Consider the following 25,226-nt stretch of genomic DNA (forward strand, 5'->3'; position numbering starts at 1 on the left):
CTTTTGTAAGTTCAAGGCAAGCCTCTATTTGTTATTTCCCTCTTTCCATTAAGGAACAGTAAAATTCCTGTGCATTGATCTTGGCCCACGTTAAGCGCCTCCCCTGGTCCGTTGGGCGAAGTTCAGTGCCTGAAGGAGCGTTCCTTACAGTTCTCACATTATAGGGAATTTCAAGGGTTAGGGGGTTATGATCACTAAAGGGGCTCCATTCCGTTATTACCTTTTTGACTTGCTCTTTTGCAGAGCTCGATATTAGTATAAAGTCTATGATGGATGAGCAGCCCCTTCCCTTAAATGTTGGTGTAAGAATATCTCCAACTCTCACATTCAGCAAGTCAATAGTGTGAGTGAGAGCAAACCTACCAAGGATCTTCATAAGGTGTTCCCTCTTTATTGTGTTCAAAATGTGGGCCACTTTCTACAGGGCAGGAGGACCAATCCGGGCTCACGGGTAAGAGTTTCTTGTTTAGGTGGCAATTGAAGTCACCCATGAGTAGGATTATTGGTTCTTGACCGCCCTGCCTTTGATCAATTTCTTCGTTTAATCTACTCTCTAGTTCGTGTATCACTGGGTAATTCCCATCTATCGACCCTGAGTTGTAAAAGTTTAATATTAGGTATCTCTGGCCCTGTCCCTGGAATATCACTGCTTGTAAAGTGTGTGATACCCACAAGGGCTTTGACAAAGTGCCTTTTAGATCTAAATCAACATATATGGCTAGCCCTCCCTTCGCCCTTCCTGATCTACCTTCCAAAGCTGGCGTAAAAAAGCATTTATAACCCTCCAGGTGGTAAAGAGAGAGGTCTTGTGCCCAAGTCTCCTGTAGAGCTATGATCTGGAAGCCAGTGATATACTCCCTCCAGTCCTTATTAACAAATTTTCCCCCCAGGCCGGCTATATTCCAGGACAATATAGCTAGCTCAGCCTTGGAGTCTGTTCCTCCCTCTGATACCTGGTCGATCCGTCTACACACTTTCTTGTTATGAGTCATGGGTTCAATAGCATCCTCACCTGTCATCATTGGGGGGGGGTTCTATCCTTAGGGATTCCAGGCTTTCCTCCACCCCTTCCTTGCTACAAACGAGTCCATCCCCTGTGGTTATATTTTGTTGTCCATTTTCAGCGGGTGGTAGTCAGTCGTTTTCATCTAACGACTGTAAGGGGGCAAATCTGTTTCTCCACTCTGGATAGTCTCTGGTTGGTATAAATTGGCCTGTCTGATTAGGCCTTCTGTCCCTTTGTCTGAATTGTGCCCTTCCTGTGTTCCAGGTTGGGTAAATCTGATTGTTAATACTCCACCTCCTTGGGTAAAAATATCGCAGGGGAAGGGTACAGATTGTACTAGTGTGATTCCTGTTTGTGTTTCCCAGTATGTAATCTACCAGATTAACATCTCTAAAGTTTGCCACAATACAGTCCCCTCTTATGTCTTTTTTTCTGCCTCCTAGCCAGTTCACTCTTCTTACATGTAGAATATCCCCCTTTTCCCCCATATTCAAAGGCCTATGAATATTTAACCATTTTATTATTTTCGATTTTAGTTCTAGATGAGTTTCTTTTTCTACGGGTCTGAGTTCCGGCACCCCTGCAAATACTATAACGTAGGGGCATGCTTCCGGGGGTAAATTTATAATGTGGTGGGGGGCTTTCTGATCACTCAAATGGGTCATATTCATATTGTGGTAGGCTAGTTAGGCCTTGGATTAAATGCTGGGCATCTCGCACTATTTGTGTAGTTGCTTGCTGTTGGGCTTTATCTATCTGTTTATTTCCGCCATTCTGTGGGGGTCCCCTCCCTGGGTGTGGTGGAGCTTTGGGGAGATCATGAACTTGTGCGATCGTATCTTGTATATAACTAGCACAATTGTTAGTGGCCGCAATTTGATTAGTGGGTGTATTTATGGCTTGGTTAGGGCCTGCAGTAGAGTTCATACTTATGGGGGCCATTGTCTTGCCCTGTTTGATTAATTTATTTGCAATTTTGTCTATCCTACTGATTATCGGTTTCATCTGGCTAATGATAAAGACTTCCAGATGATTTTTTAGATCGCCAATTACCTTCTCTATCCACCCTGGCGGTCTTACATAGGGGGCTCCTACTTCATCCTCAATGATGGACTCCTTGCTATTTTTGGGTCTACGAGCACCTGTAATTGATGTATTTTTCCTGGGCTGTCCCTTGCCCCTCCCCCGTTGTTGTTTGGGCCTACTCTGTGTAGTGAGATTATTTTCCCTTGTCTCTTCTGCTCCAGATTGTGCACGCAGTTGAGCACAAGGAATGCCTTCAATTGAGTTGCTCATTGTTTCTGTGTTTGGACTTTCTGAGAGAGTTTGGTCTCTAGATTGTGTGGGTGTAACTAATATTGGAATTGGTGAGAAAGACAGACTCCTTTCCATACGCTCAATCTCCCCCGAGACTTTCTTCAGCATCATGTCTATTGTGGTAGGTTTTTTTAGCTTTGTTAGATGGTACACCGATTATTCCAGCAATGACCTGATTTGGGGTATCAGCTAAAATGGCTTTGCTCGTAGCCGAGCGTGTTTTTGGTGGTTTAGTCATTACTGGGGTTCTGAGGATTATCCCCCTAACTATTCACCCTGAATTCCTTCTCGTAAAAATACAGAGAGTCTATGGCAATCCAATCCGGCCTTTATCCCAATGCACAGTTTTATGTCAAATGAGGAGTTTAAGAAACAGTTCAGTAGTGATGTCAGAGTATTATTATTAGTGAGCCCCCAACAAGAAAATCATCCAAGTTGGAAACAAAGTACCTTTGAAATGTGGCAAAATCAAGGAGGGTGGCCCAGCCCGGCCTTATCTGGCCCCGGACGGCCCGCCCTTAGTCCGGGCTTCATCCGGCGCTGCCCGCGCACGTCCCGCGGTTGCGGGAGGCGTTCCTTCCTTTTCAAGCACCTCCGGGCGCGGTGTTGCTGGCGTCAGGTGAGTGCCGCCGGGGCACCTGGGTAATGTAGTCCGGCCGTTCCCCTCATGGCGTTGTCTGGACTCTCCCCGGTGCAGCCGTTTCCCTCACGGCAGTGGCGAAATGCAGGACGCCTAGTGAGTTCCAAGAGAAACTTTCCCCAATACACTTTATGGGCACCTTGAGCATTCCCTGCAGCCTCAGCAGCAGACTGCTGTCTGAGGGGTTCAAGAGAAGGACAGTCTAATTGTGCCTGCCTCAGATCTGCCCTTGAAGGTCCCCCTGTCCCAAGCAACTCAACCTGGTCAGGTTCCAGTACTTCTAGGACAGTTCCTTCAGGGCTCTCAGAATCATCCTCCTGTGATGGCTGATTCTCTACCTGAGGCAGGGGGGAAGGCACAGCCTTAAACCTACTGCTCTTTCTCTTGGGTTGTGTCTGGGCCATTGTCCCAGGATCCAGCACTTGTTCAGTGTTGCATTTTTTTGCCTGTGACCTAGTGCATCTATTCCCAGCATTTCTGCATGGGTCCTATACTCCACTTCAGCCCAAACTGAAGTTTCAAGGTCATTTCCCAACAGACACTCTACAGGAAGGTCTGAACTTACCACAACTTTCTTGAGGCCAGTTACCCCTCCCCAGGAGAAGTTAACAATTGCCACACTATGGGAGGTAGTGGCATTGCTAGCGTTGGTCACTACGTAATTCTCACCTAGCATGATCTGTCCAGGGTCCACAAAGGCAGGAGTCACCATTGTGACACTAGCACCTGTGTCTCTGTAGGCCTGAGCCATCCTATGGTTAATTAAAGGAGTCTGTCTGTACTTGCCCAGGTTACTGGGGCTCACAGTAGAGGACAAAGCTATGTCCCCATCACAGATCAGAACAGCCTGAGTTGGTATTCTGACTAGGCCAGAATCCACTTCAGTTCCCAGGGTTAACCCTATTACACCCTTTTGCTGGGAACCACCACTTACAGCCGGACTAGGGGGTACAGTTGCCTTAGGGGCAATGGTGGCTGGGGGCTTGTCCTTTTTGGTGCATTCACTATACCAATGGGAATTGGACTTAAAATAGTTACACCAAGGTTTCTTTTGGCCATCTTTCTTTTTATCCTTTTTGGGACCTCCCTCCCCCTGAGCCTTTTGGGGGCCTGGTGAAGACTTCTGGTCTTTTGCTTTCTGCTCATTACCCTTCTGGTCTGCCTTTTTCTGATCACCGCCCTGGTTCTGGTTTTTCTGCTTAACTCTAGTCCTGACCCACCTATCTGCCTTCTTTCCCAATTCTTGGGGAGAAGTTAGGTCAGAGTCAATCAAGTGTTGATGCAGCAGCTGGTTTTGACAGCTGTTAAGGATTTGTTCTCTCATGATCAAATTATACAATCCTGTATAGTCCTTAACCTTACTACCCAATAACCAGCCTTCCAAAGCCTTAGTGGCACAATCTACAAAGTCAGCCCAGTCCTGAGTCTGTGTGTTCTGGGTATCCCTGAACAACAACCTGTATTGTTCAGTGGTTAGGCCAAACCCATCAATCAGAGCACTCTTCAGGACAGTGTAATTGTCAGCATCCTCATCACTAACTGTGAGGAGCTTGTCTCTACCTTTCTCAGAGAAGGAGAGCCACAAGATAGCTGCCCACTGACTTTGGGGTACCTGCTGTACTTTGCAAGCCCTCTCCAAAGCAGTTATCCATTTGTGGATGTCATCCCCACACTTGTAGGGAGGGACAATCTTGCTCAGGTTTCTATTGTCATAGGTCCTGTCTCTATCCTTAGGGATAGTGCTGCCACCAGTGGGTTCTAACCCACTTAAATTTTGCTCTCTGGCCAGAGCAAGTCTCTCTTTGGCAAGGGCAAGTTCTTCCCTTTCAATTCTCAGATTGACTTCCCTCATTCTGGCCTTATGCTCTTTTCTCTGTGGAGAAGTCATTCCCCTGTGAGAAGAGGCATTGGAGCCATTAGAGACATGGGAGTGGATAGATTCCCTGGAAGGGGATCTTCCTCTCCTATTTCTCTGGTTAAGTCCACTTGAGGGTCTGAATGGGGGAACCCCATTCTGACTCCCATGTAGGCTTAAGTTAGCCTGACTAAGTCTTCCAACTAGGACCTGGCTGTCTACCTCATCTCCTGAAGTCCCTTCTGACTTATCTTGATCAGTATTGTGAGGGGAGTCTTCTGTAGAGGGCAGACCCTCATTTGTACCTAAGGTACCATCCTGGGAGGCTCTCTGAGCATCATACTCTTCTAAGATCTCCACTAGATAAATGAGGGTAGGGTTGAAACCCTGTTTTAACTTTCTGGAGGTACACAATTGTCTCATCTCCTGAAAAGTTAGGGTATCATATCTAGAGGGTATCTTTCTAGGATATCCCCCTCCTGAGAGAGAATCATCTTGATCTCCTCTCAGAGACATGTTCTAGTGAGGGTGTGGTGTGTGCACCTACCTACACTAGTTGTATCTACTAAAACCTCTCTAGTAGTTGTAGTCAGGGTGTGCTAGGCCCTTCAACCTACAACAACTAAGTTCAGTAGAACTTAAGTATTCTAAGATTTTGTTTTATATGTACCTTACAGTACCTAATGTGATCTTTCAATTTGATATCTCAAGATTATAATGGTATCACAACAGCAAGCTCAGATCCCAACCGCTGCTCACCAATGTGAGAAGTTGGCCTGATATATGATGTCACTAGTTCTAGTGTACACCCTGTATCAGTCCAAACAACCCTTATGGTGATTGGTTGTAATGTCAACCTTATAGACCAGCTATCCTAGTGGTAGCATGGACAAGAGCAGTCTTAGGCTAAACTCTGTATGGCATGTGAAGCCAGCTGTTATACCATTATAATCCCTTGAATACCAAATGAAAGGACACCACACCAGGTATATATAAAATTAGAATGTATTTATTCTAAGGGGCCACGCAAACCATATACTAAGAAAGTGGTATAAGTACCACGTCACGAACAGGGAGTAGGCCTAGGGAATCGCTGGGGCTACACTACCCTACCAATAGTTAGGAAGTGGGAGGCCCACGGGAAACGTGTGCAGTGTGGAAACACAAACGCGGGTACATTAAAGTCAATGGGAATGTAGCAGTTAGAAATAGGAAGAATAAGGACACTTCCGAAGTAACTAGGAGGAAGCAACTAAAAACTTAGACACTTGGATAGTCAATATCCACTGGAGCACCAGAGTACTCGCGTTACCTCACCTACAGTAGACGGGTGCATAGGTGTGAAGATGTGTCTGGTGTCGTCGCTGGATCCTATGGATGCCTGAAGAACAGATGCTGGCAGGCGGCCAGGAGGAAGATGTCCGGTGGATCCAAGGATGGATCTTGAAGGAAGAACACCTGCAAGCAGAGGGGACAAAGTCTGGGTCACTAGCCAGTGACTGTGTGGAACCAGGAAGGAACCAGGCGATGTCGTGCAGAACACAGGTGATGTCTTGAAGCTTGTCTCTGCAGCTGCGTGGACCAGGAGGCGTCGAGGACGATCAGAACCAGGGTACGAGCTGTCCCACCAAGGATCTTGCTGATGGCGGAGTCGACGTCCCGATTGGAGTCAACAATCCTTGGCAAAGGCAACCCACGCGGAAAGGGAAATTCGCTTCAGGTGCAGACCAGGAAGGTCTGAGGTGCTTCTCTTTCACAGGGAAGCAAGGGCCAGTCTGGAGGAGCCAAACCAGCGGTGAAAAGTCAAGGGTTCGTCGTCACTGAGGCTACTAGCCAACGGGCAAGCAACCGGACAGACGCGTCGAGCAGGAAAATGCAGAAGGGCCCCACGCAGAACTCGTGGAGTGTGGAGGGCTGATCTTCGGTGCAGATGGTGCTCGGGGTTGTGGCTTCTCAATCCCCAGAGCACAACTTCGAGGATGCCTCAGAAGCTGCGCTGGAAGCTACTCGCCAATTTTCCCAGGTAGCCGGTCCCACGTCTCTCGTCGCCTCCACGGATCTCATCTTGGCTGTGGATCAGGGTCAGAGAAGTCTGGAGGTCAAGGTGCTGGTCGGGCTCTGCAGTCGGTTCCTCATAGAACTTTAGGCAAAGCAAACGGCAGGTCGCTTGTTGGTGCCTGTTTGCACAGGGTGGCCACAAGGGAGATTCTTCAGTCTTCTTGTCGTCGAATGTCGAAGGTCCTGAGTTTCGTGTCTAGTTTCAGTTCAGGATACTCCAAAGTCCTAGGGACTCAGCTCCCACTCTTATACTAATCTGGGGGGCTGGGTTACCTGCTAGGTCCCTCCTATGGGTGGGACCTGGGAGGGGGGTGGTTACACCCACTTCCCTTTGTCCAGTTTCGCGCCAGGACTGGGGCTGGAGTGCCCCAGCACCGGTTTGAACTGGACTATGCATGGGACACCTTGTGTGCCCCAGGCAGTGTCTCGTTTCTTTCATTCCTCCCTGCCCCAATACACTAAGCCCTGTCTAGGGTGGTGCTAGCACCTCCCAAGGCAGGAAACCTATTGTCCAAGCCTCCCTCGCTGGAAGGACTCCCAGCAGCAGGAGGTCAGACTTGTGTCCGTGGCAGCAGCATCCATTTTGTGATGCTGGGGCTCTGGTTAACTTTAACCGGGTAGTAGGTTTTTAACATGTCTTCTCCCTCTAGAAGGGGGGGAATACTATCCTCATCGCCAGAAATGGTGTGGGGGTAGTATTCCAAAGTGTTAGACACCTTACACGACATGTTTTGATAAAGCCAAATCATAGTTGCCATAACCGCGAGGATTATAAGGCACTTTAGGAGTATATGGTAGGCGATATCATAGAACAGCTATAAGGACATGGTTCCAAAAGCTGCAGACAGGCTCAGCTCATGCTAGAGCACCATCTCACATGTTACCAAACACTCTGCCTTGAGGATTGTTAAGGCCTGCCATAGGAGTGGCTGAAAGGTTACCCATGTGTCTATATATAAGGTAGGTATAGGAATACTATACCTAAGCACGGGGTGATTACACAACCTTGCCCCAGCTGAGTGATCAGCCAGTTGTGTCGTGATGGGAGGTCAGCCAGGAGTGGCATAATACATGCTGCAGCCCCTGGTAGGCCTAGGGTACACCCATGCCCTGGGTACCTAAGGTGCACTGTACAGGGCCCTATAAGTTGATCCTTACCAATTGGGTTATGTACCTAAAGTACATAGTATGAATTTAGAGAGAGAACAGCTGGGCTGTGGGTCTGATTAGCAGGCCCACAGCCACATCTAAGTCGAAAACCGGTGAAGCAAAAGCAAAAAGTGGGGGTGACCATAGGAAGCAGACCCTACTCTCCTACAATGGAGCCCCTGGTGGCCCAGATACGCTCGTGTGGACAGGTGCAGGGTTGGGAATGGCCCACTACAGACACAGACAAAATTGCTCTATACAGGGACGATGTACTGACTTCAGGACCCCCAACGTCTCCAGATTCTCCGGTCCTTCGAGCAGGCCTCTGGCTCAACCCTGATAAGTCGGTGCTGGTCCCTCTGCACGTCTCCAGAGAACTCTTTGATTGGCAATCCACTATACCGCTCCGCCTCCAATCATTCAAGTATCTGGGGATATGGGTGACTTTACTTCCTGATCTCAGCTGGGCACTTAACGTCACTCACCTGGTAAAGCGGGCTCGGACGGACCTGTTAAAGTGGCAGTCGCTGCCGCTGAATCCCATGGGAAGATTTGCCCTCTTCAAAATGATGATTCTTCCCAGATTTTTCTACATGCTTCAGAATACCCCACACAATTGCCCTAAGGCCTGGTTCCGGAAACTTGACAGCGTGGCAGCTAAATTCCTCTGGGGGGAAAGGCAGGTCCCGACTGACCTTGGGCGTCTGTCGAATCCCTTCCTTTCATGGGGGCCTAGGGATGACCCACCTATATCTCTACTATCTGGCTACGTGTTTGCTTTCCCTACATGATTGGTTTAATGGAGGATGGTCTGATCCGGCGTATCGGTTGGAGCTCAGTGAGTTGGGCCTGTCCAATATCCAGTCGATGATGTATGGGGCCCCGGTCCCGTCCCACCTGCCGGAGGTGACGCGCTCTGTGTTCCTGGCCTGGGGTCACATTACGTCACACCAAGTGGACACACACACTGACACGGTGCACTCCCTTGTGTCACGGTACCTGGCTCAGGGAAGTCAATGGGCTACAGGGCTTTAGGTCTTGGGACCTTATAGGAATTTCGCAGCTGGGTGACGTTTGGGGTGGGGGGTGATCACACACGCTCCTTTCAGGACCTCCAGACTCTGTTTTCCTTACACCCCTCACAGTTTTATAGATACTTACAGCTGCACCATGCACTTCAAGCGCACATTTCAACCGGTACAAGACTCCCAGACCACAGCCCCCCGAGGCACAAATCCTGCTGGGGGATTTGGGGAAGGGGGGCATTTTACTCATTTATCGGACACTCATTAACAACACCCCAACATCACTTGATCGACTGCGGACTCAATGGGAGGGGTGTGTGGATGCCTTTGAGGAGGATGATTGGCGCGATTCCCTTGTGGCCCCACAGGACAGTCAGTGCCTCTGCCAGACTGCGCATGATACAGCTTTATTTCCTCCATGCTGCTTACCTGACACCGGCACGCTTACATCGCTCGGGGCTCCAGCTGACCCCTGCCTGCGCTAAGTGCGGTCACGAGCCAGCTGACTTTCTCCACATGATGTGGACATGCTCGCGTCTAGCACGATTCTGGGGGGACATAGAGGAGGAACTCACTGAGATACTAGGGTGGGAGATCCTGCACGACACGAAACATGCAAGCTTGGGCATCACGGATGGGCTGGAGGGGTCCAGAAATGAAAAACTTTTTTACACCACAGCAATGGTGGTGGCTAAGAGAGACATAGCGACTGCTTGGAAATGCGCTGATCCTCCCACCGTTGGGAAATGGCGGGCTGGGTTGACTGGTGCGCTGTGCAGGAGCAGACAATGTATGCAGCGGGTGCTGTCCCAAGAGGTTCCATAGGGTCTGGGGTAAGTGGATGAGGGGCATGGTTTAATTCCGTCGAGTATGCTCAATTATGTCATTCTGACTCTGTATGTCTTTGATTTTTGGGCTCTCCTGATTAGTGCTTATATTCATTTGTCATCCTGGAATTTTGATGATTTTCTGGTGTTTTCTGTAAAATCAATAAAAATGTGTTTATCAAAAAAAAACATTCCAAGTAGAATTCGAAAATTCTCTTGCTTGCAGTTTCTCTTCTTCGATTGCTCCAAACTGAAGAAGCATAAAATGTGCCAAAATACCCCTCCCACCCTGAATAATCGTGGGCAAAGGCTTTATAATGCCTTTCGATTCACATTATAGTTTTTAAAACACTTCTTTTGTTCATATTTATGTATAAAACGAATCCCAAAATTAACTAATAATCATCCAGAGTTGCCCTAGACTTCCTCTCATAAAATACATCTCTAATTTATGTGTGTGGGGGCAAAACTGTAATTGGTGTGTGGGGTCTTCATATTCTATTTCATATGAAACATTTGTAAGTTTAATGTTGGAATTTCCTTATCTAGAGAGCTCTGCCTTTGCGGAAATATAACAACATCGTACATGTCAATAAGCAAAGGTATGTTGTGATGGATTCTAAGTGACTTGCCTACTGCTGATCCCCACCCTGTAGCAGTACCCTCTGTGGCTGCTAGTGTGTTCGCAAGTTGTAGCTTGCAGAGATGTCTAACAGGAAGTGCGCATAAAGTGTAGTTGACGACCAGGCCCTCTACCAAAATACATTCTATCTAAGCCCACTGTCCTTTGGCACGACCAGTGGGCTCTGGATGCTAGTCCTATTTGCTCCAGACATCGGCCCCATTATATATAATAGTTTATTGTTCGATTACTTAAAATCATGACAATTAAGAATGAAACAGGCAAAAAAATACATTTCATCTTAAATGCAACAAAAAGTAGTTAAAATTGTTAAAAAGATACAGTGGTGTGAAATAAATATATATATATATATATACACACACACACACACACACACACACACACACACACACACACACACACACACACACACACACACACACACACACACACACACACATATATGTATAAATACACATTCATACTTTTTTTTTTTTTAAAGAAGCAGCTAAAGTGTGTTTAAAAACGTAATCACCTTGTTGATGAGTTTAAAACCCACCACCAGCCTTCAGTAAAACATGCAAAGGCTCCACCAGTAAAAGTCTTGGAGTTTGATAGGGAACGCGGGGGTCCCAGATCGGTCATGGATTTAAAGATTGTGGCGATGGTTCCTGCAAACCTACGGAGTTACGTTTTTTTGCAGTTTGAAAAACACATTTTGTAAACTTAACATTGAGCATTGTGTTGTTGGGGTTCATTGCTGATATGATGGTTTGCCAGCATGATCAAACACCGTGCTTGATCCATTTACCTCGCAACAACCGCCTTCTATCCTTGAGAAATGCAGGGCAAACACACACCACGTACTCAATAGTTTCTGAGTGATGACCGCAGCCCCTACAATTAATGTCCTCATTTGAGCGACGCCATGCAGGTAAATGTTTTAAAAAAGGCACTTCGCCCATCCTCAGTGCCATAAATCTTTTCTTCCAGGCGGCTGCATAAGTGCTCAAAAGATATGGGGCCTCTGATCTGGGTTTGAGCTCAGTGATTCTAGACCAGGCGTGTTTCCTTTTAGCCAATTTTGTACCCTGTCCCGATGGAAAGACCAGAGGCGAATACTTCTTTTGATGGACAGTTTTAGTGCCTGCAGGGGCGGATTAGTTCCCCAATAGTCCACGACATCGAGCAGATTCAAGAAGTGTTCGAGGAATTGTCGGTGTTTTTGGCTCGATTGACCTACTGATATTTGTTGCCACAACTTGGCATCCAGGCTTCCTTCCCTCGAATTACGCAGTTTGTGACACAGCTTGATGAATGCACCTGCTCCGACACCCTCATGGTTCAGAAGGCCAAACTCGAGCCTTATCTGCCGATTTCGGAAGGTGCCAGGCTCGTTTGTAGATTTTAATTTTTGTTTTATTCAGCATTGATGAGTTGCTCCCCAAAATTATTTCTTGACCATAGGTTAAACAGTTTGTAACCTTTACCTTCATGACTGTCAGGAGCGGGGATAAGCTTGGGCCAAGTAGCTGTGCCGAAAGTTTCATTGTTGCTGCTTCGAGGGACAATGCAGAAGGCTGGCGTAATATTTGGAGTCTACATCAAGGAGTACTATCATCCTATAGTTTTTAGGATCAGCTCTTCTGCCTCCTTTAAAAATTGGGTGAATAATTGCTCCTTTCCATGATTCTGGTATATCATAAGTGTGTCGACAATGCAAAAATAATGGGGCCAGATGTTCAGACCAAAGCGTTGGGTCAACTTTAAACAGCGCCTGCAGGAGCCCGTTAGGGCCTGGGGCCTCGTCCGACCGGGCGTTGCTAATACAGCGAGTAATATTTTGTCTCATTCCTTCGTAGGAGAGCCAGAAGTTTGAAAGTAAAGGGTCTTGCTGAAACTTGGTTTCCACGGTATTGATAAATGAAGTAGAAGCATTGGGTTTATCATGTATGGTTAATGAGCTATTTCTTGTTGTTTTCCATAGTGAAGTGATGTTCCATTGATCCCTCCCTTTGTTTTGATCGTGGAAGTGCTCTGTTAGAAAAAGGGCCCATTCAGCTTCGCTTATGTTGGCGCTGCATTGGCCAGTTACGCCCAGTGTCCTCCTGTTCACCAGTGACCAAAAGGATTTAGTATTGGAGTTTTTACTGGCGTGGACTAGTTTCAACCAGAACTGGTCGACAGCTTTATGTTTATGCCTGTTGATAGATATTCTCAATGCTTTCTGAGCTTGCTTGTAGATGGCGAATGCACGAGCATTTCCCTGACGTTTCCTGGCGAGACGTAATGCAGCATTGCGTTTGGTCTTTAATGTTTTTGTCTCTGCTGTAATAAGAGGTTGTACAGGGTTTGAAAATTTACATTCTGAAGGCGGGAATTGGCTCAGCAATTGTTGGACGAGGAGCTCCCATATTTTGATTGGGACTATCTCTCCTGTGCTCCATTCTCCTAGGAGAGATCTGCATTTGTCCATTATTGCGGGGATTAAATGATCCATCCATTTGAATATTTTAAGGTTCTCTGTGCATATGCCAGTTGTAATATGAGCTATTGCCGAGTGATGAACAACATTGAGGGATAGACCTATTATTTGGGGGCGATGGTCACTAACGCCCAAAGGTGCAATATAAAAGTTTTCTGTTAAAGGGAGCATTTCGAAGTTTCCAAGCTTGTAATCAAGAAATGAGTGGGAGAGGCCGTTTGTTCGAGTCCAGGGTTGGTGGAGAATCCATAGAAAATCTCCCATTCAATACAGAGAAACCCAGGCTGTTAAGTTGTAAAACAGCATATTCACCCAGCTTGCGCGGCCTAATGCCTGATAGTTTGAGAGGGGGTACGACGGTGCGGCGGGGAGTATTTCATTGTATTCCTCTGGAGTGCTTAAGTATAAATTGGTATTAAAATCTCCAGAGATTAAGCATGGGACTGCACCATGGTCTTTTATCAGGTTGGACATGATGTCAATCAGTCGGGCGTATTTGGCCTTTCTCTTGCTGGAGTTGGGTGCAACATAAAAAAAGCTGTCTGGCTGGGTTTGAACTGCTAATTCTGATGCCAATAATAGTCCAGTCTTCGTTAAATTCCAATGCATTGATATTCAAGGATAATTTACAGGCAACGTGGATTGAAAGGCTGCCTCGTGGCCGGCCATGCTTGTGCACTCTTATTGCTGGTAACCTAAATTCAAGATAACCTTCAATAGGGGAACTTGTTACAGACCAGGTTTCCTGGAGAAGTATGATGTTATTTTTTTTCAGGAATTCCAGACTGTCGGGGGATTGAAGTTTCATATCAAGGCCATTAATGTTCCAGGAGCATATCGACAAACTGGATCGGATAATATTTCAATCTTTATGGCCTCTGAACAGGGCCCCTGGCAGCCAGGCCCAATCGGACTTCACAATGGAATGGCTCTCTGTGGCTAGCTCGCCACACTCTGTTAGAGAGCTGCTTTGAGCTGATCTTAATATCGAAAATGGTGGATTTACTGGTTGGATAGCAGGAACCAAGGCACTACATAAAATTGAGGGGTACCGAAGATAGGTAGGTGTTACTAGGTTTATACCCCAGCTGTTAAATTGCTCTTTCTGTACTAGTACCAGATCCTTTATTGCTTCGGTTGCCAAGGTTATCAAGGTTGTTTTAATTGATCGGTTGTTGTTGCTGAGTTTAAATCCAGTAAATGTTATGTCACTGGATTCCAACTTGCATAATTGTGGAATTGATTTAAAAAGTCTGAGAATGTTCCCACCATTCAGAATGTCGTGCGGGCCTTGGGAAATATACTCCGGGACTAATAACAGTTTGGTCTGGGCCCCTTCTTTGCACAGGTGGCTCTCTGTGGGGATGATGGTAAGAACTGGGGATTTTACAGTGTTGTCGGTCCCCATTGGTTTCCAAAAGGTTTTTGCAGGCAGCCTGTGACACTTTGTTAGAGATAGTTTTACTGCTAAAGAAGTTAGGACTTGCTTTGTTAAGAGTGATTTTACACTTGGTGGCAGGACCCTGGGTCGTAGTTGGAATTGGTCGACGCCTTTCCTCTACGTCGTGGCTGGGATTACCTGCGGCGTGTGCTAGACCCTCCGAGCTCTTTCCTGGTCTCATCTTGCCAGCTGTCAGCAGGATAGATGTACTAGCACCGGGGGTAGCCATTAAGTTGTCGTTTGTGGGTGACGGGTGGCCCTGGTCTGTTTCGGGCTCCTCATTGGGTGGAGGAAGGCCACCTTTTGGTGATGTTTGGAGAGTATGCTTAACAACTTCAATTTGCTCAGACCAAGTGTTTGATGCAATTTGTGGGTTTGTTGATATAGTTTTTTTATACAAAGTTGATTGTTGGCCCAAGGGCTGGCTGATAATGGAACTAGTTGTGCTGGATGAGACTGCAACTTGAACAGAAACTCTGGACCTTCGACATTCGACGAAAGAAGAAGACTGAAGAATCTCCCTTGTGGCCAAGGAGTGGTCACCCTGTGCGAACAGGCACTATCAAGAGACTTACCCTTTGCTTTGCTGAAGTTCTACGAGGGACCGACTGCAGAGCCTGACCAGAGCCTTGACTTCAAGACTTCTCCGACCCTGATCCACATCCACAGCCGAGCTGAGATCCGTGGAGGCGACGAGAGACGTGGGACCGGCTACCTGGGAAAAGTGTCGAGTATCTTCCAGCGCAGCTTCTGAGGCACCCTCAAAGTTGTGCACCGGGGATTGAGAAGCCCCAACCCCAAGCACCATCTGCACCGAAGATCAGCCCCCCACACTCCACGAGTCCTGCGTGGGGCCCTTCTGCATTTTCCTGCTTGCCGCGTCTGTCCGGTTGCTTGCCCGTTGGCTAGTAACCTTTGCGACGACACACCTTCAATTTTCCACTGCTGGTTTGGCTCCTCCAGACTGGCTCCTGCTCCTCTGTAAAAGAGAAGCACCCCAGACCTTCCTGGTCTGCACAAGAAGCAAGTCCTCCATTCTTCGTGGGTTCCGCTTGCCAAGGCTTGGTGAGTCCTAGTTCGACTTCGCCGCCGCCGACAGCACGAGCCTTCGTGGGACAGCTCGCCTCCTGGTCCTGGTCGTCCTCGAAGTCTCCTGGTACCCGTGGCTGCTGCGACAAGCTTCACCTCTTCACCTGCAATCTCCCGACATCGCCTGGTTCCTTCCTGGTTCCACGTGGTCACTGGCTAGTGACCCAGACTCTGTCCCTTCTGCTTGCAGGTATCCTTCCTTCTTGATCCCGGCCTTGGGATCCACCGGACACTCTTCACTGACTGCCTGACGAAACGAAACCCGACGAAAGTTCACACCTATGCACCCGCAGCCCGTAGGCAAGGTAACTTGGGTACTCCGGTGCTCACAAGGGTATTGACTACCCTAGGGTCTAGTTTCCGAGTCTCGACTTTCTAGCTATACCAGAAGTGTCCTAAAACTGCTTATTTCTGAACTGTGCTATTTCTATCGATTATACCCATTACGCGCGAGTGTTTCCACTCTGCACCTGAATCCCGTGGGCCTCCCACTTCCTAACCTTGGGTAGTATAGTGTAGCCCCAGCGATTCCCTAGGCCTATCTTATTTCCGTGACAGTGGTCCTTGTACCACTTATTTAGTATATGGTTTGCGTGGCCCCTAGGGCCTAACTGTATTACTTACCTGTGTGACTTAAGGTATGCTTGAATAAGACTGTGTTGTACTTACCTCGAATCTCATAAAGAGTGCTGAGGGTTTGACTAGAATAAATGCACTTTATTTTATATATATATATCTGTTGTGGTGTCCTTTCATTTGGTATTCAAGGGGTTACAAATGGTATAACAGCTGGCTTCACATGCCATTCAGAGTTTAGCCTAAGACTGCTCTTGTCCATACTACCACTAGGATAGCTGGTCTATAAGGTTGACTTTACAACCAATCACCATAAGGGTTGTTTGGACTGATACAAGGTGTACACTAGAATTTGTGACATCATATATCAGGTCAACTTCTCACAAACATATGCTCTTTAAAGGAGTCACTTGATTTAATTTTAAGGAGGTCAAGTTAGTTGTTGAGTATTAGCGGATTATACGGTTTGTTTTGTCCACGTTTTGAGATTCAAAAATGGGGTTGGTGGTGCCAGGGGTTGTTAGTTTGACAGATCTCGAACTTTCTAATAAGATTTTATTGTTATCGGGCCTTGATTCCTGTTGTTTGGTTTCTGAACAACTGTGTCCGATACCACAGGAGAACAATAATCCTGGGATGGAATACGGGTCTGCCCTGATAACAGGAGTTTCTTGACTGCAGTTAAAACTGACGCAAGGAACTCAGGTAACGAAGAGAGACTGTCGATTATTGGTGAACAACAACATACCGCCTGCACCAAGTGGGCTTTAGATTGTGCTTTTGTGATCAGGGTGTTAAGGCCCTCTAGCTTTTGGTTAATCCCGTCTGTGAAAACGGCAAGTCTGTTTAAGAGGTCCACCTGCAAATCCAATTTATCGGAATGATAGTTTAAAGCTGAAACTGTTGATTGGAGTGTTTGCAAGAGTTGAGACCAAAGAATGTTCTCGTTGTTCGAATAGCAGCTATCAGTGCCAGGAGGCTTGTTGTGATAGTCATTGAAAAAGGACAGGTCAAATGAGTTTTTAATGATCGGGCTACCTGTTGGGGGGGCCCGTGTGGTTGCGCTGGTCAGGTGGCTCCGGTATGAATTTTGTGGGTGATAGGAGGTCCTCACATAAAGTAGGCCCTGTTTGTAGTTCCCTTTGGGCGATTAATGCTGGTTTACTCCCAGCTTGTTCATCCAAAGCCGTAATTGTGGTCTGTGCATTTGGTTTTAACGGTGGTGACAAGCTTGTATTAATGAAAAGCTGGTTGTCCTCCCTTAGAGGGGTATTTTGAAGCTAGACTGGGGTTGGCTTTACATTGGCTGATAGCTGGTCGTGTTGGAACACATTAAATCCTTGTTGAGGCGATAGTGAGCAGCTCCCGTGAGCAGCTCTCGAAAGCATTTGGATTCCTTCGTTGGAATTCTTGAGGGGGATGTATTTTGAGTCAAACTGAGGCCTGACCTGTGGGGGCCATCGTGAATCATAGCCTCTATGTTTGAGTTCCGATCTGAGAGCTGAGGGGCGACTGTAGCTTCCAGCGCAGTGCTATACAAAGTATTTGAGGTAAGGCCTGACATTTTTGTTGCTGCCGCGTTTTTAAAGAAATCCCTCAATGTCGCCCGTTTGGGGGAAGTAGCCACACGGACTGTCATGCCTGGTTTTGTGTCTGAAGGTTTGGAGCTGACAGAAGGTGATGGCCCCGACAGTGTAGGTGGACAAAAAGTGCCGGGGGGAATCGAAAGGTTCTCTTCCAGGGGATCCTCATCAATAGTCATAAGCATTAGAATATTCCCGCCCATGCGCGGGATCCCGGAAACACTATATTATATGTGCCCCACATATATATTTCTCTATACATATATACATATATGTATAAACAAGCAACTGCAGCCAATAAACACTAGAGCTGAAACATGCTGTAAGGAATTTCCACTATACATAAAAAATAAGCATTATAAACATGAGAAACAACATTATAACTTGTTTAGAAACTGTTTTAATGCTCAGAAAACAGCAGAAACTCGTATAAATCACTGAAAGCATAGGAAGCTCCCAGGCTACATTGCAAATACCCAGTCTAAAAAGACTGAAAAGCTAAGTAATAGCTGCATAGCAATAAACTGACACCGTGCATTTAAGGCACACCTGACCCCCAACTTCCCATCATGCCTCAGGGGTGACAGTTAGCTCAGTTGTTCCTTCCGGCTCCTTCTGGAAGGATCCTGGCAACTAACGTCCGCGTAGTAATGGCATGCGAAGTAACGCATGCTAAGTAAACGCCGTTTACCGTCATGGACACCTTCCTAACCCCAGCGACCGTAAAAGCGGTTCCGGCTCGTATCCTCAAAAAATATAAGCCGGCTGCCTCTGATCCGGTCTTTGTTAAAATGGACCCTCCTGCGGACTCAGTAATTGTGGCGGCAGCAAGAAAGACTCATGCTGTATCGGCGTCCTCTTCCATCCCGCCGGATAAGGAGAGCAGAACCCAGGACTCCTGGGGGCGCAGGGCCCGCTCGTCCGCAGCGGCTTCCCTCAAGGTCTCCAGCGCGGCGGCGCTGTTGGGCCGATACGATAGGGCTCTCTGGGACTCTATGGAGCGGTTCAAATCCAAGCTCCCAAAGGAGGACCAAAAGGACTTCGAAGAAATAGTCACTGAAGGGTCCCTGGTGGCTCATCAGTCGATTAGCACTGCGGCGGATGGTGCGGTGCTATCAGCCCATTCTAACGCACACGGCGTATGCGCCAGAAGGTCATCCTGGTTAAGGCTGACAGGGCTCAAGCCGGATGTGCAGCAAAGGATTTTAAACCTCCCGTTCTCTGGCTCCTCCCTCTTCGGCACTCACACGGATGAGGAGATGGGGCGCATGAAAACTGAACTGGACACCCTCAAAGCTGTTGGGTTGGAGAAGAATAAAGAATTCAAGCGCCGTTATAGACCCAACCAACGCAAGGGGCCTCAACAGAGGGTTCAAACCCCTCAGTGGTCTCAGAATAAGACCCAAGGAAAATCGCAGTTTAGAGGCGGAAAGTCCAACAGGGGGAGAGGTGGACACCAGCAACAGTCCTCCACTACCACAAGAGGAGGAAAGTCATGAGCTGTGGCTTCCTCTACGACCGTTGCCCACTCCAGTGGGGGGGAAGTGCTTCACAACATCTGGCAGAGTGGGACAGCATCACAAAAGATCGCTGGGTGCTGAATATACTGCAAAATGGATATGCGCTACGTTTTCGAGCGCGTCCAAAAGACATACCGCCAAAAAAGTCCCGTCCTCACCACTTAAAGCTGCTCCAAAAGGAGGTGAGGGCCCTTCTTCAAAAACAGGCCATAGAAAAAGTGCCTCCTTCGCAGATCGGAAGAGGAGTGTACTCCCGGTACTTCCTTGTGCCCAAAAAAGATCAAGAGCACAAGTTTCGGCCGATTCTAGACCTTCGTCTCCTAAACAAAGTCATCGTCAAGGAGAAGTTTCGTATGTTGGCGCTTCATCAAATATGTCCACATCTGCAAGTAGGGGATTGGATGTGTTTGGTGGACCTCCAAGATGCGTACTTCCACATTTCCGTTGCAAGACATCACCGCAAATACCTGCGGTTTGTGGTCGGCAGCAAGCATTATCAGTACAAGGTCCTTACATTCGGGCTCAAGTCGGCTCCGCGAGTCTTTACCAAATGTATGGCAGTGGTGGCGGCTTTCCTACACAGGCAGGGTCTATTCGTCTACCCTTACTTAGACGACTGGTTGCTGAAAGCTCCATCCCAGCAACAGGTGAGGAAAGACTTCCAGACCTGTCTGCGACAGTTGCACAATCTCGGCCTTCACGTCAACATGGCAAAGTCCGTGCAGCAGCCCACTCAGACCATCCACTACCTTGGCTCCGTTCTGGACACAAGCGTCGGAAAAGCGTATCCTTCGGAGGAGAGACTGTCTTCAATGAAGCGGAAATGCAGGCTTATGCAGCAGATGCAGAGGCCGTCAGCCCAACAGGTAGCATCACTGCTGGGATCCATGGCGTCCTGCATTTTTCTCATTCCCAACGCCAGACTGAGAATGCGACCTTTGCAACAAGCTCTAGAGGACCAATGGGATCAGTCCACAGGCCTCTGGGGAGGTCAAATCTCTCTCTCCCAGGCGGCGAAATCCTCCCTTGCATGGTGGACTCATCAGAACAATCTGATGGTGGGAGTCCCTTTTCACCAGCCACTTCCAGTGCAATCAGTGGTGACAGACGCGTCTCTGCAAGGTTGGGGGGCACACATGGGGTGCCTCCAGATACAGGGTCGGTGGTCTACAAGAGAGCAGGGCTACCACATAAATATGCTGGAACTCCGGGCAGTCCACCTTGCTCTAAAGGCGTTCTTCCCTGCAATCAAGGCCAATTCAGTCCTGGTGCAGACCGACAACACCACGACCATGTTCTACTTGAACAAACAGGGCGGGACTCGGTCACGTCCTCTTTCCCTGGAGTCACAGGCGATCTGGCACTGGCTGCTCGCCCGGAACCTCTCGGTAGTGGCAGTGCACCTTCCGGGGGAGTTAAATCTCAAAGCAGACGCACTCAGCAGGCACTTCGAAGATCAGCCAGACTGGGTGCTACACGACGAGGTGGTGGCGGACCTGTTCCATTGTTGGGGTCGTCCAGAAATAGATATGTTTGCAGACGACGAAAATTAAAAATGCCACGCCTTCGCGTCCAGATTCCACCGTCCAGGGACCAGGGGGGAATGCTCTTTTGATGGACTGGTCAGGGACATTTGCCTACGCCTTTCCGCCCCTGCCTCTGATTCCGAAGGTGGTATCCAAGCTGCTCAGATCCAACATGAAGATGATCCTCATAGCTCCGGACTGGCCATGCCAGTGGTGGTACCCGGACCTTCTCCATCTGTCGGTGCGACCTCACAGGCGACTGCCTTGCAGGCCGGACCTGCTATCCAAGATGGGCGGGAGGATTCTTCATCCCAACCTTCCCTCACTGAACTTAACAGCATGGCTCCTGAGGTCCTGCAATACGGACATTTAGGTCTGCCTCCTGATTGCATGCATATTCTGAAAGAAGCGAAGCGACCCTCCACAAGAGCGTCTTATGCGTTTAAGTGGAAGAGGTTTTTTATTTGGTGTAGAGAGAACCACCTTGATCCTACGAAGGGGCAGGAGGATGTCATTCTCCCTTACCTTCTGCACTTAGCAAGATCAGGCTTAAAGTATGCATCCATCAGGGTCCATTTGTCTGCCATTACAGCGTACAGGAGGTCTCCCAATCAACCCTCCTTTTTCCAGATGCAGGTGGTCAAGGACTTCTTACAGGGGTTGAAGAAAGTTTACCCCCCTGTTCGAAACCCTTCTCCTCCGTGGGAGTTGAACTTAGTATTGTCCAAATTGATGGGTCCACCTTTTGTGCCAATCCACAGAGCTTCCTTGCAGCATTTGTCTTGGAAGTCCGCTTTTCTGGTAGCCATTACATCGGCACGCAGAGTAAGCGGGATTCAAGCGCTGTGTACCAAAGAGCCTTACACTTTTTTTCACCAGCACAAAGTTGTCTTAAGGGCGCATCCATCTTTTCTCCCTAAGGTAGTGTCTGATTTTCATATTAATCAGTCCATTTCTCTTCCATCTTTTTTCCTGAACCCAGCGACCCCGGCTGAGCGGTCGCTTCATTCCTTAGACCTCAAGAGGGTACTTAAATTCTACCTAGAAAGTACCAAAGGCATTAGGAAGACAGATCAACTATTTGTCAACTATGGCGCCATGAGAACAGGCTTCCCAGCCGCTAAGAGATCCATTTCCAGATGGATTGTTTCCTGCATTACCTTAGCTTACCAGCTGGCGAAAAGGCCCTTACCTTTGGCCCCTAAGGCTCATTCTACTAGGGGGAAAGCGGCCACAGTAGCTTTCTTGCATGACGTTCCAATGGCAGAGATTTGCAAGGCAGCCACCTGGAAATCGGTTCATACCTTTACCAGGCACTACTGCCTAGAATCCGATTCCAGAGCGGATGCTCAAGTAGGCCAAGCCTCCTTGAGGAACCTATTTGGGTAGCTTGGTTTATCTAAGCATACTGTTCATTCTCTGTTTTTTTCCTTTGCCCGCAGGGAGATGAGGCTCGCTATTCTATTCTAATGCTTATGACTATTGATGAGGATCCCCTGGAAGAGAAGGATTAGTTACTTACCTGTAATCCTAGTTCTCTTCCAGGGGTATCGTCATCAAAGTCATAAGCAACCCTCCCGCCTCCCCGGGCAAAGGTGTGTTATCTTTTTCAGAGGTTGTTATTTCTTTGTGCCATGGCTTTTCAGTCTCCGCAAAGAACAACTGACCTAACTGTCACCCCTGAGGCATGATGGGAAGTTGGGGATCAGGTGTGCCTTAAAGGCACGGTGTCAGTTTATTGCTATGCAGCTATTAGTTAGCTTTTCAGTCTTTTTAGACTGGGTATTTGCAATGCAGCCTGGGAGCTTCCTATGCTTTCAGTGATTTATACGAGTTTCTGCTGTTTTCTGAGCATTAAAACAGTTTCTAAACAAGTTATAATGTTGTTTCTCATGTTTATAATGCTTATTTTTTATGTATAGTGGAAATTCCTTACAGCATGTTTCAGCTCTAGTATTTATTGGCTGCAGTTGCTTGTTTATACATATATGTATATATGTATAGAGATATATATATATGGGGCACATATGATATAGTGTTTCCGGGATCCCGCGCATGGGTGGGAATATTCTAATGCTTATGAGGATACCCCTGGAAGAGAACTAGGATTACAGGTAAATAACTAATCCTGAGTTGATGGTGACTTAGCATGTCCATGTGTCACACTAGGCTGAGGTATGTCCAGGAATGGTGCTTCCGCTGTGTCTGAGTTATCACTTAGGGACTCTTGCCTTATAGCTTTGGGTATGGGTTTGGATTGCAATTTCCTGGTTTTCCCTGACCTCATTGCAGGGTTGTAGTGAGGCAGTATCCGGCAGTTCCCCTGTAATGCCTCAGTGCCTCAGTCCCCCAGTGCCCGAATACCTCAGTGGTACCTCTGTGGTGCCTCAAGAGCGCACACTGGTTAGATGCCTCCCCTGCCTTGGGCAGTTAGAGCAACTGGGGCAGGCTGTGATGTTAGGCTTCCACACGCACACACTCGCTGGGAACTTAAAGCTTTAATCAGCTTATGTTGCAGTCGATGCAGTCAATGATGAAAATGCGTGAAATCGCAGAGCTGGCTGGGGCCGTCCTCAGCGCAACCACCAGGTTGCAGGAAAGCAGGAATGCAGACTTGGGCAGGAGCCCGGGGGGTCAATATAGCCAGCAGGCAATTAAAGGCTCCTGAGAAGAGCTGAGAAGAGCTTGGGAACAATGGAAAACACACTCAGTCTGGCTGCGCCTCCGTGACAACCCCACTACCACTGCCACAGCCGAGCCTGCTTGGGTGTCTGGTGTGCGTAGATTGCAGGAGACATGCACTGCTGGCACACTGAGCTTGCCGGCGGAACCCCAAGCTCCGGGTGCTTGATCTCCGCTGCTCAGCTCAGCTTGGCTCGACCTCAGTGGCCCCACCGCCGGTTTAGCATTGTGGAGCCGAGAACCGGGCGCCGCGACTGCCTCTACCTGCCCCCACATGGGACTCTTCGGGAGACAGTCAGGCCGGAGTCCGCCGCAGCCACTATCAGCCTTTGCCTGAGGACTGTGGCAAGCGTGGGGGGGGGGGGGAAGACTGGGAGGGCGCCGGTGCCGATGGAAGTCTAATCTCACCGCCGCAGGAGCAGCACAGGAGTTCACCGCGGCCGCTGGCTTGGCTGGAGGACGGAGGATAGAGAGCAGGAAGCGGGAGCCTGGAAAACCTGGATTGCAGTGCTGCAGGGACTCTTAGTCCCCATTAAGATACTTCATTCTTTCGCAGAGATTTGTGGGTAACAATCTGGTCACTGGTTTGAATCCTGGCGGGGATTCCTTCGGTTTCTGCTAACCACATGTGACGGAGGAGCGTGCTCCACTGCTACCGAGGGGTAAGAGAGGTATTTAGGGATGTGGATACACCCTCCCAATTAAACTACAATTACCCTACGGTAACCAGAACCATCAAGCTCAAAATAAAACTTACGTGGCGTACTCCGCTGAATGCGGAATCGAGGCAACTCCTTTTTGTTAATAAACCCTCACACACCCTATTGGTGTCATGCTTCATCATCGGGTTCATCCTGACTCCTAAAGGTCCCACTAGGATCAGGGGATTGGTAGTTTTCTGTGAATCTGACATCATATTTGCAATCAGGCATTAGAATTAGGTTTTAACTTGGGATAAGGTACTCACAGTTTGCTAATGACAGTTGAATGCTAATAATGGACGCATGCTGCCAAATGGCAAGGTGGAGTTAAGTAAACCCAAGATCAGCTCATTCACATGATCACAGAGTGATGGGAATAAAAGCACACCAAGCATGTTGGGAGTGCTGAATTTGAAATACGTGATGTAATAATTTGCATAAATTACTTGTCTCATGTTTCCTCTCACATTTTTTCTTACAGGCGGAATTTTTGCGTCCATTTCAGATTGAGTGATAAGTATACCCTCCATTTTGTTCACGAGGGAACAGCTTTCTGTTCCGTCAACACAAATCTATAGGAAAAACCCTCAACTGACACCAGGGAGGGAATATTTCTTTTGCCCTGAAGAAAGCCCAGGACCAAGCAGGCCGCTTACAAGGGCTGAAACATGTTGGCATATTCTTAGGGTCATAGGACCATTACATCCAAAAAAGACCTGTATTTTTATATATATTTAATATCCGCTACGTCCCTGCGAATAAAGGGATACCTGGGGAACACAGTAGGATTTTTATCTTTAGACCCCCTGGCCTACATCTCCTAAGCTCTCCCTGAAATACGGTCGAGCCCACCCTGACCTTTAGGAGTCAGGGTGAACCCGAAGATGAAGCATGACACTAATAGGGTGTGTGAGGGTTAATTAACAAAAAGGAGTTGCCTCCTTTCTGCATTCAGCGGAGTACGCCATGTAAGTTTTATTTTGAGCTCAATGGTTCTGGATACCTTACGCTAGTTGTACTCCTTAGGTGTCATCATTTTTTAATTACAAATCTGCGGGCTGCAGCTAAGTTGCTTAATAAGTTTCAAAAAGTAATTCAGTTTAGTGCATATGTTTTATCATGGT

The 25,226-nt window shown here is 47.9% G+C and overlaps 1 protein-coding gene across 1 annotated transcript in view; it reads left to right on the top strand.

Moving 5' to 3' along the window:
• WDR70 (WD repeat domain 70) overlaps positions 1 to 25,226 on the top strand; it is a 1,822,964-nt gene that overhangs the window by 1,531,288 nt on the left and 266,450 nt on the right. The window lies entirely within an intron of this gene.

The sequence above is a fragment of the Triturus cristatus genome, chromosome 2_1, assembly GCF_964204655.1.
Source record: "Triturus cristatus chromosome 2_1, aTriCri1.1, whole genome shotgun sequence".
Taxonomy (NCBI): Eukaryota; Metazoa; Chordata; class Amphibia; order Caudata; family Salamandridae; genus Triturus; species Triturus cristatus.